This window comes from Arachis hypogaea, chromosome 3, assembly GCF_003086295.3.
Source record: "Arachis hypogaea cultivar Tifrunner chromosome 3, arahy.Tifrunner.gnm2.J5K5, whole genome shotgun sequence".
Classification (NCBI taxonomy): domain Eukaryota; kingdom Viridiplantae; phylum Streptophyta; class Magnoliopsida; order Fabales; family Fabaceae; genus Arachis; species Arachis hypogaea.
The window spans coordinates 20058472-20075849 of record NC_092038.1 but is presented as its reverse complement, the minus strand read 5'-3'; the positions used below and the strand labels follow the sequence as shown (position 1 = coordinate 20075849).

General features: G+C 33.7%; 1 long non-coding RNA gene across 1 annotated transcript; it reads right to left on the bottom strand.

Annotated features, from left to right (window-relative positions):
• Nucleotides 1-3693: 3693 nt before the first annotated feature.
• LOC114927509 (uncharacterized) lies at nucleotides 3694-4635 on the bottom strand. The gene is made up of 3 exons (XR_003818001.2): nucleotides 4473-4635; nucleotides 4185-4253; nucleotides 3694-4068 (listed from the first exon to the last, which is right to left on the bottom strand). It is a non-coding gene; the product is annotated as an uncharacterized lncRNA (long non-coding RNA).
• Nucleotides 4636-17378: the final 12743 nt, after the last annotated feature.

The window sequence follows — 17378 nt, the reverse complement described above, 5'->3', positions numbered from 1 at the left end:
TTTGAGTCATTTTAAGGTCGAGGCAAAATAAGTCCAATAAAATATTAGGATCTAATTAAGGTCTAATTAAACCTGATTCAGTGTGTGTTTGGATTACAGTTTGCAAACGGGAGTTTGCATAAAATTGATTTTACAAACTTGATTTTGATCAAAAGTAAGTTTGTATTAAAGTGATTTATGTTTGGTAATTTTTGTATCAAAATGAATTATAGTAAAATAAATGTTGTTTGATTTATACCATTCAAAAGCACTTTTAGATAAAAAAATTACTAAAATAGACATCAATTTAAATTTTTTTATATTATCCTATTATTTTAATTTAGATATTTAAATACATCTTGTTAGTTAATTTTAAAATAAAATTAATATTTACTTACTAAAATAAAAATAACATATAAAAATAGATAAAATATATTTTTAAATAAAAATAAAAAATATAAATTATAATTATATATATATAAAAAAATATTTAATCAAATATGTTACATTTTCTAAGTATTAAATGTTACTTTAGTATTTTTTACATCGTACTCTTATTCTAGTACTCTTAATAATCTTATTTTTAATATTAATTTGGAATCCAACGTTTATGATTTTATTATTATCTATGATTAATTTTTTATTTAATTTATCTTTTTTAATGGAATCATAATTTATATTATAAAAAATTACACTAAAACATAATATACGAGAATTACCATTATAAAAGAGAATACTGAAAATAATAAAAAAAATTAAATATTTACTTTATAGTGATTGAAACAAATCTAAAAGTTTTTTGTGATCTTTTTATATAATATATTTTTAGTATTTTTAGTACTCGTTTTTAGTATGTTATAATGTTTTACTATTATTATTATTTACAGTTAATTTTTTGTTTAATTTACTTTACCTAATAGAATTAATAAATTATATTATAAAAATATAATAACAAACATAATACACAAAAATCACAATTATAAAAGTGTATAATGTCAAACAAATAGTTGAAAAAAAATAATAAATAATAGAAAATAGAACTCATATAAATAGAAATAACAAGAATTTTATAAATAATACAATAACATATATAAAGGATAAAGTTAGTAAAAGGTAAATAAATTGTTAGTATCTATGGCTAAAAGCCAGTTAAGAAAACGCAGAAGATACAAATAGTTGCTTCTTGTAATCATGGTTTTGGCAACAAAATCACTTCTGCGTTCATGAAAAAAAAATTGCCAAACCAAAAGTTGAAGCTTTCAAGAAATTTAAACGTGCTTCTTCTCTTCCAATGAATTTCCAAACACACCCTCAGTCCGACTCAATCCATGTATATCCCTACTCTTTGCTGGATAACTTATACAACAATGATTACGTTTGCTCTTTTTTATAGATGGGAAATATTTTAGCAGTTGAAGAATACAGAATGTGGTGTTTGTAAAAGGTACTCTTATGCTTAGGTCTGTATAAAAAATATATTAGTACAATAAAATGATTTAGAATTTAGAACCTACATACATAGCAATTAGATTATAAATGATATTAATGTTTTGACTGTTTTATTATTAAATCGATAATGATGGATGTTAATCTTGTAGTTTACAAATTTAAAATTAAAGCAAATTATTACTCATTATGTACAATAAAAACCTAGTTATTCTCATATATATTGAGTAATGAATCAAACCGAATTATAGCTCATCTAATTAACTAACGGATCAAAAATCATGTTTGGATTCAGAAATGGGAACAAAATTCTTTGAAATGATTAAATTCTTATTTTGGTCTCCGACATTCACGTGATTACTTATTTTGGTCTCCGAAATTCAAAATTTCTATAGTGATGCCCCAGATTCAGGTTTGAGCACCAATTTGGTCCCTCGACTCTTTCAAAGGATGAGTCAGCAAATGAAGTGCTGAGATGGCACCCTCCTTACAATGCCGGATGCTACAACGACTTCCTGACGCGGCTTAATTTGTATTTGTACTCAGTGTGGTCCCTGGAATCGTAGTTCTAGCCTTCCCCATCCTCCTTCCTCCTTCTTTTTGCCTTCTTCTTTAGTTTTGTTTCACAATCATCAACGACAATAACAACCACCATCACACTCCAAAAAACCCTCGTTTTCTTCTCAAAATCAACCCCACCATCCAAAACATCCAAATTAGGATTTGACTTCAAACGGGCAAGTCCAAACTTCCTAATTATGGCATTGAATTCAACATCAAGAAAAATATTACTAGGATTAATATCACTTTGAATCAACGGGGCCACAACTTTAAAGAAAAAGAACAGAAAAGTCCAATGCAACAGAGAAGCGCTTGCTCCACTACATGAGTTCAAGACACATTATATGCAATAGAGCGTTTTGGAGGTTTCTGTTTAACATGAGGTCATAGACGAGGAGAAAACGATGCCGTTTTGGGTTGATTATAATCCCACCACAGCGATGATGTTGGGAGATTAGTGGAGCACAGAAGCAAAGAAGAGCTCATTGTGGAAATCCCGCTCACCTTGCTGCGGGGTTGTTGTTCCATGAGCTTCATTACAATAGGGGTTGTTACCGAAGGAGGAAGGGTGCTGGAGAAGATGGTGCCGAAGTCGTCATGGCCAAGTGGGGAAGAAAAGGAGTTGGTGGCACATTGAAGGAGGGAGTAAGAGAGGCGATGAGGGGCTTGGAGTCATCTCCGACTGCGGAAGGGGTAGTGCGCTTGCGACAGAGGAGTAAGAGAACACGGAGGATAAGGGAGGCGGCGGTTCTATTTGCTGACTCATCGTCTGAAAGGACCATGGGACCAAATTGGTGTCCGGATTTGAATCTAGATCATCACTATAGAAAATTTTGAATTTTGAGGACCAAATGGAGATAGTCTCTTTAGAACACATTTGATAGTTTTTTTTGTCTAATCTCTGAAATCTCAAAAAATGAAACACTCAAAAGGAACAAATTCCATTTCCAATTCATCCTTCAATTTGATCAATTTCATCCAAAGCATCCATGAACAATCAATTAAGAATCGCATTCCTTTTCAATATGAATTTGCTCAATATGCTTTATATTAATGATTTTTGCCACGGTAACAGTGGTAATGGAATGAAGATCAAAGTTTTTTTTTTTGCTGACAGCGGAGATCAAAGTTTTTTGGTAAAAATAGTATGCTGAGGAAGAAGATAACGATAAAAAAAAGAATATTTGTATTTTTGTCTTTATTGTAAAAATTATAATTTTTGCGAATGTATTATTCGGGATAATATATAATGCTTTTAAGTTAGGCTTTTCAGCCAATATAGGGTGTTACCAAGTTGGAGTAAATTCTCTTAATGCTCCCTGAGATTCACGTGATTACTCAATTTGGTATTTGAGGTTCTAATTTCACCATAGTGATCTTCCAAATTGAGCTTCAAACACCATAGTGGTCACTGGACATTTTTTCAGTGATGATTTAGCTATGTCAGTGCTGACATGGCTATCGTGTGTCATGCTGGAGCATGCAATAACTAGCTTAACTAGTTAGATTACAATTTGTACCCGATTTGGTCCTTTCCTCTCTTTTTATCTCTAATCCTCTTCCAATCTAAACGTTAACTTCTGATTATTTATAGATATAATAACAAAAGAAAAGGTGACACAAACAGATGAAAGGAGAGAAAGATTTTTCAGAAATGAAGTATCTGCATCATAATTAGTAAGTATGACTTCAAGACCATAGTGAGGCAGCTCATGAGAATAAGTTGCAACAAGAACAATAACATCGGTAATGCTAGCAGATGTTATTTGTGCAATGATATCCTTGTTTGACTAGTAACGATGCTAAGGATAATACTCATGAACTCAAGTAGCATTGACTAACAAACACTTGAGTATAATCAATTTTAACAAATTTCAAAACCCACAATAGCATAGCATAAAAAAATTCTTGTAAATATTCCTATAAACTAATTTCAATTAACTACAAGCTACTGAAAAAAATGTTAAGCCACAAACCTAAAGTAGCATACAAATCACACAACAAAGTTATATTTTATGGTGTTGTACTTGTTCTTATCTTGGTGAATTAACCGAATCTTGGCCCGGTAGTCAGTCTTTTTCTCTGCAAGATTTTTATTATATAAAGTCATCAATATTTCTAAATTTTTTAAAATAAAGTATATTAGAGATAAGAAACACAGTGTAAATTATAAAGATAACAATACAAAAATACAATACCTCTTCTTCTCTTAAACTTCATTTGATACCTTTTGAAGTAGGCCTTATTTTCTGAGCCTTCAGATAAGCCTAATTTTCAGGAATTACAGAGACAAAAAAATGTTTACATATGCTGTTTCAGAATCATAAGAATATTTACATACTAGAGTAATAGAGTTTAATTTTAAAATTAATTAAATATAAGCCACCAAAAGAGAAAAAAAAACGTACACACACAAAAAAGAGCACAAGAATCGGAATATCAAAAACTAAAAGAGGACAAAAGGAAATGAAAGAAAGAGAGGTAACCATTGACAAAGTTGGATCTGCTGCACGATGATAATAATAATAATGATGGTGGTGGCAGCTGTTGATGCTCAAAACGAGGAGTAAATCTCCATAATGTTCCCACCATCCATCATTAATATGAAGAAGAATGAGAAGAACGGAAGAAAGAAGAATCAAAAGTTAATGTTTAGATTTGGAGGGAACAAAGAGGGTAAAGGTTAAAAAGAGAGGGAGTGACCAAATCGAGTACAAATTGTAATTTGGCCAGCTAAGCTAGCAGTTGCATGTTCCAACATGGCACACAATAACTACGTCAGTATTGACACATCTGAGTTATTACTGGAAAGATGTTCAAGGATCACTACGATGTACGTAGCTCAATTTAAAGGATCACTATGATAAAATTAGAACTTTGAAGACTAAATTGAATAATTCTATAAATCTCACAGACCATTGTGTGAATTTACTCTATCAAATTAGTATCAGAATTTTTTAGCACTTTGTATGGATTACGACTAACGTGGAACCACGATTAAAAGAAGGTAGTATTAGAGCTTGATTCAAAATCACCCATATGCTATATTACTTTTGCACATAAAGAATTTGCTTGATTTTAATTAGGACTCCATGTTTTCTTTCATATTCCTATATTCCTAGGCCTAATGTAGCTAGGATTTTGGTAAATGATAATGTGAGGGGAGTGGCTAATTTTTTACAATATGAAAATATTGTTGGTGTTTTTGGTGAAAATGGTGTATTTAGTGTAATTCCAAATAAGTGGACGTGTCAGGTTAAGCATGGTCAACACGCAAAGGGCGTGCTGACTCAGCAAGTAGGGGGCGTGTTACCAACGCGTGAGGCATACTGCATATGGGTCGCAGTATGATTCATTGGGGATGTAACACATGACCTGTGTGTTGAGTGCTAGCCCTATGTAAGGCGAAGTTCGGTACTATTTCATTGCAAAGAGGAGAGTTGTTTGAGTGTGTTTATGATGTGATGGAGGATACCACAAATTTGGTGGTGTATTACAACGGTGAGATTATACGGAATACTCATGAGGGAGTGAACTTTGCGTGTGAGAATCCATTTTTGTTTGTGGTGCCATGCACCATGATATTTACGGAGCTTTAAAACAGTCTCTGCCAAAGCATGGAGAACAATATGTTGATGAGAGTGACCAATATTCTATACCGAAATCCTGTTATAGTATTTGATGACCTAATACAGTTTGATATTATGTTGATCATTGACGAAGCAAGTATGTAGAATATGTTCCATATTCATTAGCAGACTCAAGTGCAACAGCCAAAGATTGAGCTATATGTTGAGTTTGAAAATGTAGAGGAAGATGGAATTCAGCATGATTCAGATGTAGAAGATGATAGAGTTGAAGTGTATGAAAGAATGAATGGTGATAGCGAGGAGGAATTCGAAGCTACTTATGAAGACGGCGACGAAAATGAGGATGGCGATGTGGGAGGTGAGGCAGCAATGGAAAACGTAGTGGTTCCTCCCGCAATTAGTCAACCGATGTAAGTTCCACCTTTTATACATAACTTAGATCTTGATGCTATGCATGCACTGGAATTCACCGAATATGTAAATATAGGTACGTGAGTAGTGAATAATATGTTTACCTTAATTTATATTTTGGATGGATCAATGAGTGATGATTTCTTTTTTGTGTAGGTATTGCTGATCTTGAGGATGGGGAGTTCAGGATTGGATTGAAATATAGTTCCAGAAAGTCAATTGTCGTAGCAATTAGAAGTTACACTATCTCTAGAAGAGTCAACTATAATGTTTATGAGTCTGAGCCATAGACATTCTATGCCAAATGCAAGATGTATGGTCGTGGGTGCGACTAGCTTATCCGAGCTAGCTTGATCCGAAAAAAAGGTTGTTGGGAGATACGAAGATACAATGGTAGGCACACGTGCACCATTGGAACAATTTCACAGGATCATTCCAAGTTAAACTCAGACATAGTTGTTGAGGCTATAAGGCCATTGGTTGAGACCGACCCGTCCATGAAGGTGAAATATATAATTGCGGAAGTCCAGTCAAGGTTGAACTACACCATTGATTACTGAAAGGCTTGGTTACAAAGTAGAAGTCTAGAGCCAAAGTTTTCGGTGGTTGGGAAGAATCTCAACAAGCTTTTCCATGGTGGTTCTCGATCATGGTTCAAAAGAGGCTTGGCTCAATTGTCCAAATAGAAACATGACCCCTGTATAACGGGTGTAAGGAGGCGGACGGTGTCAAGATACTTCACTGCGTATTTTGGAGTTTTGATAAACCACTATTTTATGGTTTATCTTGTACTTAATTTAGTGGATTTTAGTCACTATTCTCACACTTATTCATATAACTCGCATGTTTTACATTTTCTTTCCTAATTTTGTGCTATGGTTGAAAACATGTTTCTTTGGCCTTAAATTTGCTAATTTTAATCCTCTCTTATTATCATTTGATGTCGTGATATGTGTGTTAAGTATTTTCAGGTTTTATAGGGCAGGAACGACTTAGAGGATGGAAAAGAAGCATGCAAAAGTGGAAGGAACACAAGAAAATGAAGATTTGAGAAGTTGATGCTGACGCGCATGCATAAACGACGCGTGCGCGTGATCGCGCCATACTCCAAGCGACACGTACGCGTGACCTATGTATCTTCAAAGCGACGTGTACACGTGGCTGATGCGTACGCGTGACAAAGCGTCACGTGTTGTAGATATCAGAAAACGCTGGGGACAATTTCTGGGCTATTTTTGGCTCAGTTCCAAACCCGAAAACACAGATTAGATGCTGCAGAGTGGGGGAATCCATCATTCATTCACTTTTCATAATTCACATTAGTTAGGTTTAGATGTAGGTTTCTAGAGAGAGAGAGAGGCTCTCTCCTCTCTCTAGGTTTTAGGGTTCCTCTTAATTTTAGTTTTTGTTCTTCTTAAATTCAGATTTCTATTTTGTTTTAATTTAGTTTCTCTTCTACATCCTATTATTCTAGCATCTTAGTTTATCTTTCCTTGTTGATTCCTTTATTTTCCTAATTTAATTTATGAACTCTTCATGTTAGATTCAATTTTCATTAATGCAATTTATGTTTCATGATTCCTATTGTTCCATTGCATTGTTATTGTTATTTCTTTGCTTTGGTTAATTTTAAATTTTACTATGTCTTATTAGTTTTCTATGTTTTTAAGTTATGCATTCCAAGTGTTTGATAAAATACTTGGTTGGATTTTAAATTAGATTTTTATGTTCTTAACTTGGATTGATCAATTAGAGACTCTTGAGTTATCAAAATTCTTTTGTTGATTGGTGATTGAAAATTGCTAGTTGGCTTAGACTTCACTAAATCTAGTCTTTGATTAGGACTTGTGAACTTAATTGATTTTGCTCACTTGACTTTCTTTCATTGTTAGAGGTTAACTAAGTGAAAGTAAAAGGCAATTACCATCACAATTGATTATGATAATGAGGATGGAAATTCCAATTCTCAATCCTTGTTAGGACTTTTCTTAGTTGTTATTTTATTTCCTTGTTATTTACATTACTTGTCTCTTTTCACAAAAACCCGAAAAATATTTTTCCATAACCAATAATAAATACACTTTCCTGTGATTCCTTGAGAGACGATCCGATGTTTGAATACTTCGGTTTACTTTTATTGGGTTTGTATTTGTGACAAACGAATTAAATTTGATTGAGGTTGATTTGTCGGCTTAGAACTATACTTGCAATGCGATTATTTTTGTGAAATTCTTTACCGACATTTTTCCTCCATCAAATTTTTGGCGCCGTTGCCGGAGAATTACAAATGTGTGCCTTATTATTGGTTATTGTTAATATTGTGAATATGTTTTCCTTTTTGTTTCTTTGTTAGTTGTTTCTAGTTTTAGGAGTTTATTTTCATTATATCTTATTAGTTTTGTTTTTATTTTCTTTTGTTACTATGAATTCTCACCCCTTTGGCTATGAGTGTAGTTACAATTATGTTGTAGGAAGTGGAGATTACAATGAAGGCTTGCATCAAGGATGGGACAATCAAAGATGGGAGGAACCACAAGGACTTGATCAACTCTCTTGGCAACAACCCCCTCCAATGTACAATGAGCAACAACCATTCCATGATGCATACCAAGATAATGGTTATGGTGGACCTATTTGTGACAATCAACAACCACCACCATATTCCTATGAACCCCTTCCTCAATATAACACTCAACCACCAAACTCACAAGTCCCTTACCACCAAGCACTTTCATATGACACTAACCCATATCAACCATACCAACCACCTTATGAGCCATATGAACCATACATGGAACCACCCAATTCCAACACAATTACTCCCAAGAGTCACCTCAATATACACCATCTCCATATCCTTATCAAGATGAACCACCCTCCTATCATGAACCCTTTCTCCCAAATAATGAACCCTCATATCCATTCCAATCTCCAATGGATGACACTCTTGGTGTTCTTCTTCATGGGCAAAGAGAGATGCAAAGGGAGGTACTAGAATTCACGGCTGCCTTGACTGAGGTAGTAAGTCGATTAGCTTCCCAACATTTGAACACTCAAAGTACTCCCATGGCTACATGTGGAGAATCTAATGAAGAGCATAGCATGAAGGAGAAATTAGAAACTCCGGTGGAAAATGAGGAATGTGGCTTTATATTGAAACAATTGGAGGAAGCCGTAATTGTTGAAGAGGCAGAAGTGGTTAAAGACTTAAGAGATGCTGAACCTCCACGGGAATCTAGAGTGGTAGAGTATTCCTCCGAGAAGCTCGAAATTGATGTTGAGGAGGATAGTACACAACCTCTAAGACATGTTCTCCATGAAGAATTAGACGAAATAGAACAAGAAAAAAGTCCCTTTGGTGATGTAATCGCACGTCACACCTTCCTAGTGATGAACTTGCATCTGCAATTGAACCCTTTGAGTTTGAAGAACCTTCTCTGAGTGAATCTAAAGGTGATGTTGAGATAGACTTTTCTCAACCTCCAACTTATGACTTGAGTGACGGGGAAGAATTAGAAGAACTTGATAAGGGAGCGGTTGAAGTTGAAGATGCTTGCAAAGAGGTGGAAGAATTCAAAGAAGAGCACAAGGGAGTGGATCTTGTAAGATCATTAAAAACACCTCTCCCAAAGCCATTACTATCCAATACAACATTCAAGTGGGTAAAATTCTTATCCTTAACCTTTACTTTCCCACTTGAATATGATTTACCTGAGACGGATGGTCAACTTAGAGCTCTTTGTGGCTTTAAGAGTAAGAGGGAGATGGTTAGTGGTTAGTGGTTAGAGTTGTCATGCAAGGTTCAATATGGTTGCATGCTCCAAGTTGAAGTGCAAGGATTGGTGTAGAGATCGATTGAATGGGTCTAGAAAGTTGTTTGGATATCTCAGTGAGAATTTCGATTGCTTGCCACCCGGTTGGAACAATGATGATCAACACAAAGACGGGTGTAGAAACAAGATTTGGGATCTCAGTATACAAGAGGATCAACTTTGGGAGCTCAAAGCTTGTGAAGAACTTCATCAAGACTTGATGAATTCACTTAGAAATGTTGGAGCTTGTTGGAAGTCCAAGCATTGGTAGAAGTTTCAAGATGAATTCAAGCACAAGCCGCCATGACAATAAGCTCACCAAATGTCCAACTTAAGGACTTTAACTAAAAGTGCTAGGTAGGAAACACCCCACCAAGGTAAATTCTTTCTATTTTTCCTTTTATTTCTATTGGTAATAAGTTGAATTTTTATTTTTAATTAGGTTTATTTAGTTTAAGTTGTGATCTAGCCTGTTTAATAATGTTTAGATTTATTTTGATTTGCTTGTTAGTTTCTTAAAAAAAAGGACTATCACGCGTGCGTGTGACCGACGCATACACGTCGATGCCAATTTTGCTCTCTGGTATAATGAATAGAGAGTTATGCTGGAACCGCACTGGTGGGGTGCTAGACACACAAACCAATCCACGCGTGCGCGTCAATGACGCGTACGCGTCATTTTCATTTTTGGCATTCCACACGTGGGCATGGACGACGCTTATGCGCTGATTCTTCATGCCATCTTTGGTGCAGCGAACAGAGAGTTGCGCTGCCACTGTGCAAGGAGCACAATTCACACCCACGCGTATGCGTGACTGACGCGTACGCGTCACCTCTTATTCAGCAACCCACGCGAATGCGTGGGCGACTCTTACGCGTCGTTTCCTGTTTTCCATTCTTCTTTCTTTTTCTCTCCTCTCTTATTCTTTCATCTTCCTTTGTTACCTTTTTCTTCTTCATTTCTTTAACTTCTCATCCTTATTCTCTTTCATTTTCTTTTATTTATTGCATTTGCATACTTTCATTCATTGCATTTAACCTTGTGCATGTTTTTATTTTCTTTTCTAAGTTTGCTATTTTTCCATTGTTGTTGAATTTTCTTACTTAACTGTTGCATATCTCTTGCATTGTTTTGGGTGCTTCTTAACTTGTTTGCTATTTAGTTGCCATGCCCTTTGTTTCTATTGTTTTCTCACCTGCATGTTGTAGCTACCAGGTAGTTGAGAACCTCATTATTGTTTGGCATTAGCACACCCATATTTTATTTGTTTTCATACTTTTGTTTGTGGGTTATTCTTCCTTTTTCTCTTCTTTCAGGATGGCCATCAAGAAGGGAAGTGAAAACTTCTAAATGGGGCAACAAACAAGTTCCTCCGTACAATCCTTTGAATGAGAAAGCGCATCAGTTGTAGCAATTCGTCCACTTGCACATCTTTGCATGCACCGAAGACGGTGCAATATTTAAGTGTGGGGAGGTCGATATCGACTTCTGTGGGTAACTACTTCCTTTTCCAACACTAATGTTTAATTAGTTAGTGGTTGTATTTGCATGTTTGATTGCATGTTTGTTAGATTTCGTGCATACTTTACCACTACTTGGTTGAAGTGATGAATTCTTTTCCAAGAAACTATTTTAAAGTATTTCACTAATTTGAATTAAAATTTTTGTTAAACCTGTTTGAAGAATTTATTTTGGGACATGGTTTTAGAGCTCGAACACACAAAACTAGTGAGCATTTTGAGCCTATTTGATGGGTTGCATTTTATCAACCAACATTCTGTTTTAGTGTGTGTTGTTCTCTCTAAAATTGTGATCTTTGTCTTGCTTGATTCTATATTTCCATTGTTTGATGTATGCATACACTTATGTGATTGAGGCATTTGTTTCACTCAGCTTACATACCCATATGGCCTTATCCTTTTATTATCTTTTGCAAACTAAAGTTGAGCTTATTTACCCCTTTTGTTCTTTACTTTAGCTCATCACTAACTCTAAGCAGAAAATAATAATGTTCTTAATTTGAATCCTTGGTTAGCTTAGACTAGTGAGAGTGCTCATGAATTAAGTGTGGAGAACTTGGGTTTGGAAACGTTTGGTTTCGGAATTGGGTATATTGTACATTTTTGTGAAAATGTCAAAAAGATAGTTGAGCACATAATCTTGCATCCAATATCTTAATCATATGCATTGAGAGAAGCAAAAGAAAAGAAAAATAAAAAGGAAAAAAAATAAAGAGAAAAAGAAAAGAAAAAGAACAAATAATAAAATGGGACAAAATAACCCAAAGTAAATGGTGATAGCAATGCATATGTACTGTACTCAATTTTGGATGCATGAGTGTGTGGTAAACATAGTTAATGGGTGGTTAGATTTTATATTCTGATTACATGGATTGTCTTAAGTTAGGTGGGAAGTTTGGGTTAATCAAGGATTCGAATTTTAGTCCACTTAACCAAATACAATTCTACCTTGACCCTAACCCTATTAAAATCCTTGAAAAGACCTCTTGATATGTGTATTTGTGCATCAAAATTTTGTTGATTGTTAGATGAAGAGCAAGCCTTAGAAAGCAAGATTAGTAGATAATCGAGAGAATCGAACCTTAAACACTAGAGTGATTAGAGTGTATACTCTTCCGGTGAGGGTTCGATGCTCGATTCTTTGTTCCCAGCTTTCACGAGATTTCTTCTTGCAAGTCTATTTGTACTTCATTTTATGATTTGAATTAGTGGAATCCAGTTCATATTTGTTCTTGAAGAATTTGATTTACTTTTAACCAAGTAGGTAGAATCATTTTTTGCATGTAGTTGCATTCATATAAATAGGTTGCATTTAATAAGTCTTACCATTCCTCTTCACTCTTAAGGTTCTCTTGAGCTTAGCATGAGGACATGCTAATGTTTAAGTGTGGGGAGATTGATAAACCAATATTTTATGGTTCATCTTGTGCTTAATTTAGTGGATTTTAGCCACTATTCTCACACTTATTCATATAATTTGCATGTTTTATATTTTCCTTCCTAATTTTGTGCTATAATTGAAAACATGTTTCTTTGGCCTTAAATTTGCTAATTTTAATCCTCTCTTATTACTATTCGATGTCGTGATATGTGTGTTAAGTATTTTCAGGTTTTATAGGGCAGGAACAACTTATAGGATGGAAAAGAAGCAAGCAAAAGTGGAAGAAACACAAGAAAATGAAGATTTGAGAAGCTGATGTCGACGCGCACGCATGAACAACGCATGCACGTGATCGCGCCATACTCCAAGCAACGTGTACGCATGGCTGATGCGTACGCGTGACAAAGCGTCACATGCTGCAGATATCAGAAAACGTTGGGGGCGATTTCTGGACTGTTTTTGGCTCAGTTCCAAGCCTGAACACACAGATTAGAAGCTGCAGAGTGGGAGAATCAATCATTCATTAACTTTTTATTATTCACATTAGTTAGGTTTAGATGTAGGTTTCTAGAGAGAGAGAGAGATGCTCTCTCCTCTCTCTAGGTTTTAGGGTTCCTCTTAGTTTTAGTTTTAGTTCTTCTCAAATTCATATTTCTATTTTGTTTTAATTTAGTTTCTCTTCTACATCCTATTATTCTAGCATCTAAGTTTATCTTCCCTTGTTGATGTCTTTATTTTCCCAATTTAATTTATGAAGTCTTCAGGTTAGATTCAATTTTCATTAATGCAATTTATGTTTCATGATTCCTATTGTTCAATTACATTGTTATTGTTATTTCTTTGCTTTAGTTAGTTTTAAATTTTGCTATGTCTTGTTAGTTTTCTATGTTTTTATGTTATTCCTTCCAAGTATTTGATAAAATGCTTGGTTGGATTTTAAATTAGATTTTTATATTCTTAACTTGGATTGATCAATTAGAGACTCTTGAGTTATCAAAATTCTTTTGTTGATTGGTGATTGAAAATTGTTAGTTAGCTTAGACTTCACTAAATCTAGTCTTTGATTAGGACTTGTGAACTTAAGTTGATTTTGCTCACATGACTTTCCTTCATTGTTAGAGGTTAACTAAGTGAAAGTAAAAGACAATTACCATCACAATTGATGATGATAATGAGGATGAGAATTTCAATTCTCAATCCTTGTTAGGATTTTTCTTAGTTTTTATTTTATTTTCTTGTTATTTACATTACTTGTCTCTTTTCACAAAAACCCAAAAAATACTCTTCTATAAACAATAATAAATACACTTTCCTGCGATTCCTTGAGAGATGACTCGAGGTTTGAATACTTCGGTTTACTTTTATTGGATTTGTATTTGTGACAAACGAATTAAATTTGATTCAGGTTGATTTGTCGGTTTAGAACTATACTTGTAACGCGATTATCTTTGTGAAATTCTTTACCGATATTTTTCCTCCATCAAGTTTCAATCCATGCAATAGAGCGTGCAAATACTGCAAGCCTCTGGTTCAGATTGACGGCACACACTTTTACGGAAAATACAAAGGTGTAGTTTTGGTTGCTCATGCACAAGATGGAACCAGAATATTGTGCCTATCGCTTTTGCCCTCATGGAGAGGGAGACTGCTAATGCGTGACACATTTTTCTCAGTAATTTATGAAAGCATGTTGTTAGAAGATACGACGTGGGTATAATCTCAGACCGACATGAGTCAATTCGGATAGCAGTAAATCGTTTCGGAGGTGATTGGCTAAGGTGCTGGTGTCTGAGGTGAATGCTGAGGAACTTGCACCGACAATCTCAACAGTGCTCCGAACGAACCCACGCACCAATCACAGTAATCAACCGATGGTCTAAAGTTCCAAGTCGAAAGGGGGTGCAGCTATCGCAACCGAGTGTTGTGGCGGTTGTCTCATTTCTCTATCCATCCCGCATGTGACCCTCCAGTCATGAAGTTACACTCTGCAAAGAGTGATGCAATGCTCTTCCGCTCTAATGACTTTTGCTAGCTCTGGAGCAGGTTGTGCATACCCTAACTGATGCATCATTCGGTTCGTAAGATGTGACTTGACACACTCAAACTACAATAATGGAACAATAGTGTCACACATCTCAAGGTGTCTATGTAGCTCGTCGGGTATGATCATTCCTTCGTACGACCGCCAGACAAACTGCAACATATTATTAAAAAATTAGAAACATAATATCATGTTAGATATTAACACACATAAAGCAAAAATATTAACTTCCTCCATGTAGTCTATTTTCTGCCTAAATGTCGACGTGGTTTTCGATAACTACGCTGTGAATCATGCGAAATGACTCCACCTGCAACACACAACGTCAAAAAAATTAAAATATATGCCATCATTTAAATATGCATTATCAATAAAACACAAAACTAAAATAGGAACTGTTACCTCCAAGCAACTGGTACGTCAGTCACTAGAAAGTGCTATCTTAGAACAGGGTACAATACACGACATTCACTCTCATGCCCAAAAAAATAAAAGATTAAGAGGGCCATCCATCTCCTTGTAATCATACCGTGATGTACGACACAGTGCTGTGTAAAGATGCGCGAGACATGCTGTTCCCCAACTGTAAGTGTGGATCCACTGAAAATCACCGAGCAGCGATAGATACTTCGTGTGGGCATAGGCCGTCGACTTATCCGTGAATAGGGTCGAACCCAGCAAACAGAAAATCTGGCATCTGACGTATCTTTGAATATAGTCCAAAGTGTCCAATGGCTCTGAGTCTCTGATACGGCGAACCCATGCTAGCTTTATATAAGATTTAGAGGAACTACTCACAATAGGTTCATTGTCGAAAATCATGATGCTCTGGCTCTGCAAAAAGTCATGACTGCTATCTGTTTAGCTGTTCACAACCTCTCCCTCAATTGGTAGGCCAAATATATGAGTCATAACTTCTAATGTAACGGTAACTTCACCCACCGGCAATACAAAGGTGTGAGTCTCCAGCCTTTATCTTTTCACGAGAGCAAATAGTAAGGGATGAAATCCTCTGATCACCCAATTCTTGAAACCTGGTAGAATTCTGTTGCTCATAAGACGTCTTCTATCATCGAATTTCACGTCTCCAGTGGATTAAGTTTATAGACCATAATAGATTCCTGTTAGGCTGGTACAACAAAAATATATTTATTCGTTAAATATATTTATTAGTTTAAATGAGTAAAGATTATAACAACAATTATTTATTATACTACTTTACATAAATAAAAAATAAAATAAAAATATTATATTATACTATTTATTTACTCGTTTACATACCTAACTAAAACATTTATTTATTAATAATTATATTATTTATTACTTTTAATAAACATAAAATAAAATATAATAATATTATTATCCTCAAATAATTATTATAACAAATAACCGAAAAAAATTATTTTCTCATATTTATATTATTTATTTATTTTAGTAAATAAAAAATATTTATTAATATTTTTATTAGCCATCAAGTTAACTAAATACAAATTAAAATAAAAACATATTATGACAACAAAAAATTAAAATACAAAAACAGAAATATGAAAAATAATCATATTTATTTAGTTATTAATATTTAAATTATTTATTAAAAATACAGAAAAATAATCGCATTATAAAAAAATTCAAAAAAATTATATATTTATATTATTTCGTTATTTATTAATTACAAAAAATAAAATAATATTATACTAAAAAAATAAAATATCATTCGAAAATAATTTAATATTTATATTATTTATTAAATTTGATAATTATAAATTTAAATAACATAATAAACTAAATACAAGTAAAAATAATAATACTAAAATAACAATGTTATATCAACATATGATATTGATATAAAAAAATATTAATTAAAATTAAAAAATTTAAATAAAAAAATAAAATTTATTAATTTACATAAATAAGATGAACTAAATACTTAATAATATATTCTTCAAGTATGGTATAATTATGTATCATTTTTTATTAATATAAATTTATATTTTTTAATGTATAATCACTCTTTTTTATTTCAACAAATTAAACTACTAATTCTCTTAATCTTTTTCATTGTAGAACTCTTTTTTCTTAAAATTTCTCTCATCTATCTTTATTTCTTCACCCGGATGCAACAGAGGGAGGGTTGAGCTCAATTTAAAAAATTTTAGCATTGTGTAATTTATTTTCGTAGAAAAGAACTATATATCTCCTCCATGCAGACACAGTTTTAACACGTCCTTCCTGTGTTAAAAATTTTTTTATAACTCCTCGAAAACATGTGACAAATCTCTGTAAAAGCTGGTTAGAATCTTTGATGCAGCACGCTTCCAGCAATTGTCCGAGTACTTCTATGTCTACGATGAATCTCTGGACAAACACGTTTTTTGCATGTTGCTCCAATAACGACACGGACAATGCTGTTCTAACACCTCTCTTGCGTATTGAACTACACCTATATATCTACAAAGTATTCTAATTGTCAATATTAAACAAAAGCACTTATCTACTCAAATAGAAATAATAAAAATATCTTTTTATAAAAATTTTTGTATTAAAAATATATTTTATTTGTTTAGCCACATTTTAAAAAAATAATACTTTTATAATATATTAAAATCAAACCTTATAATTTATTATTTAATAATAAA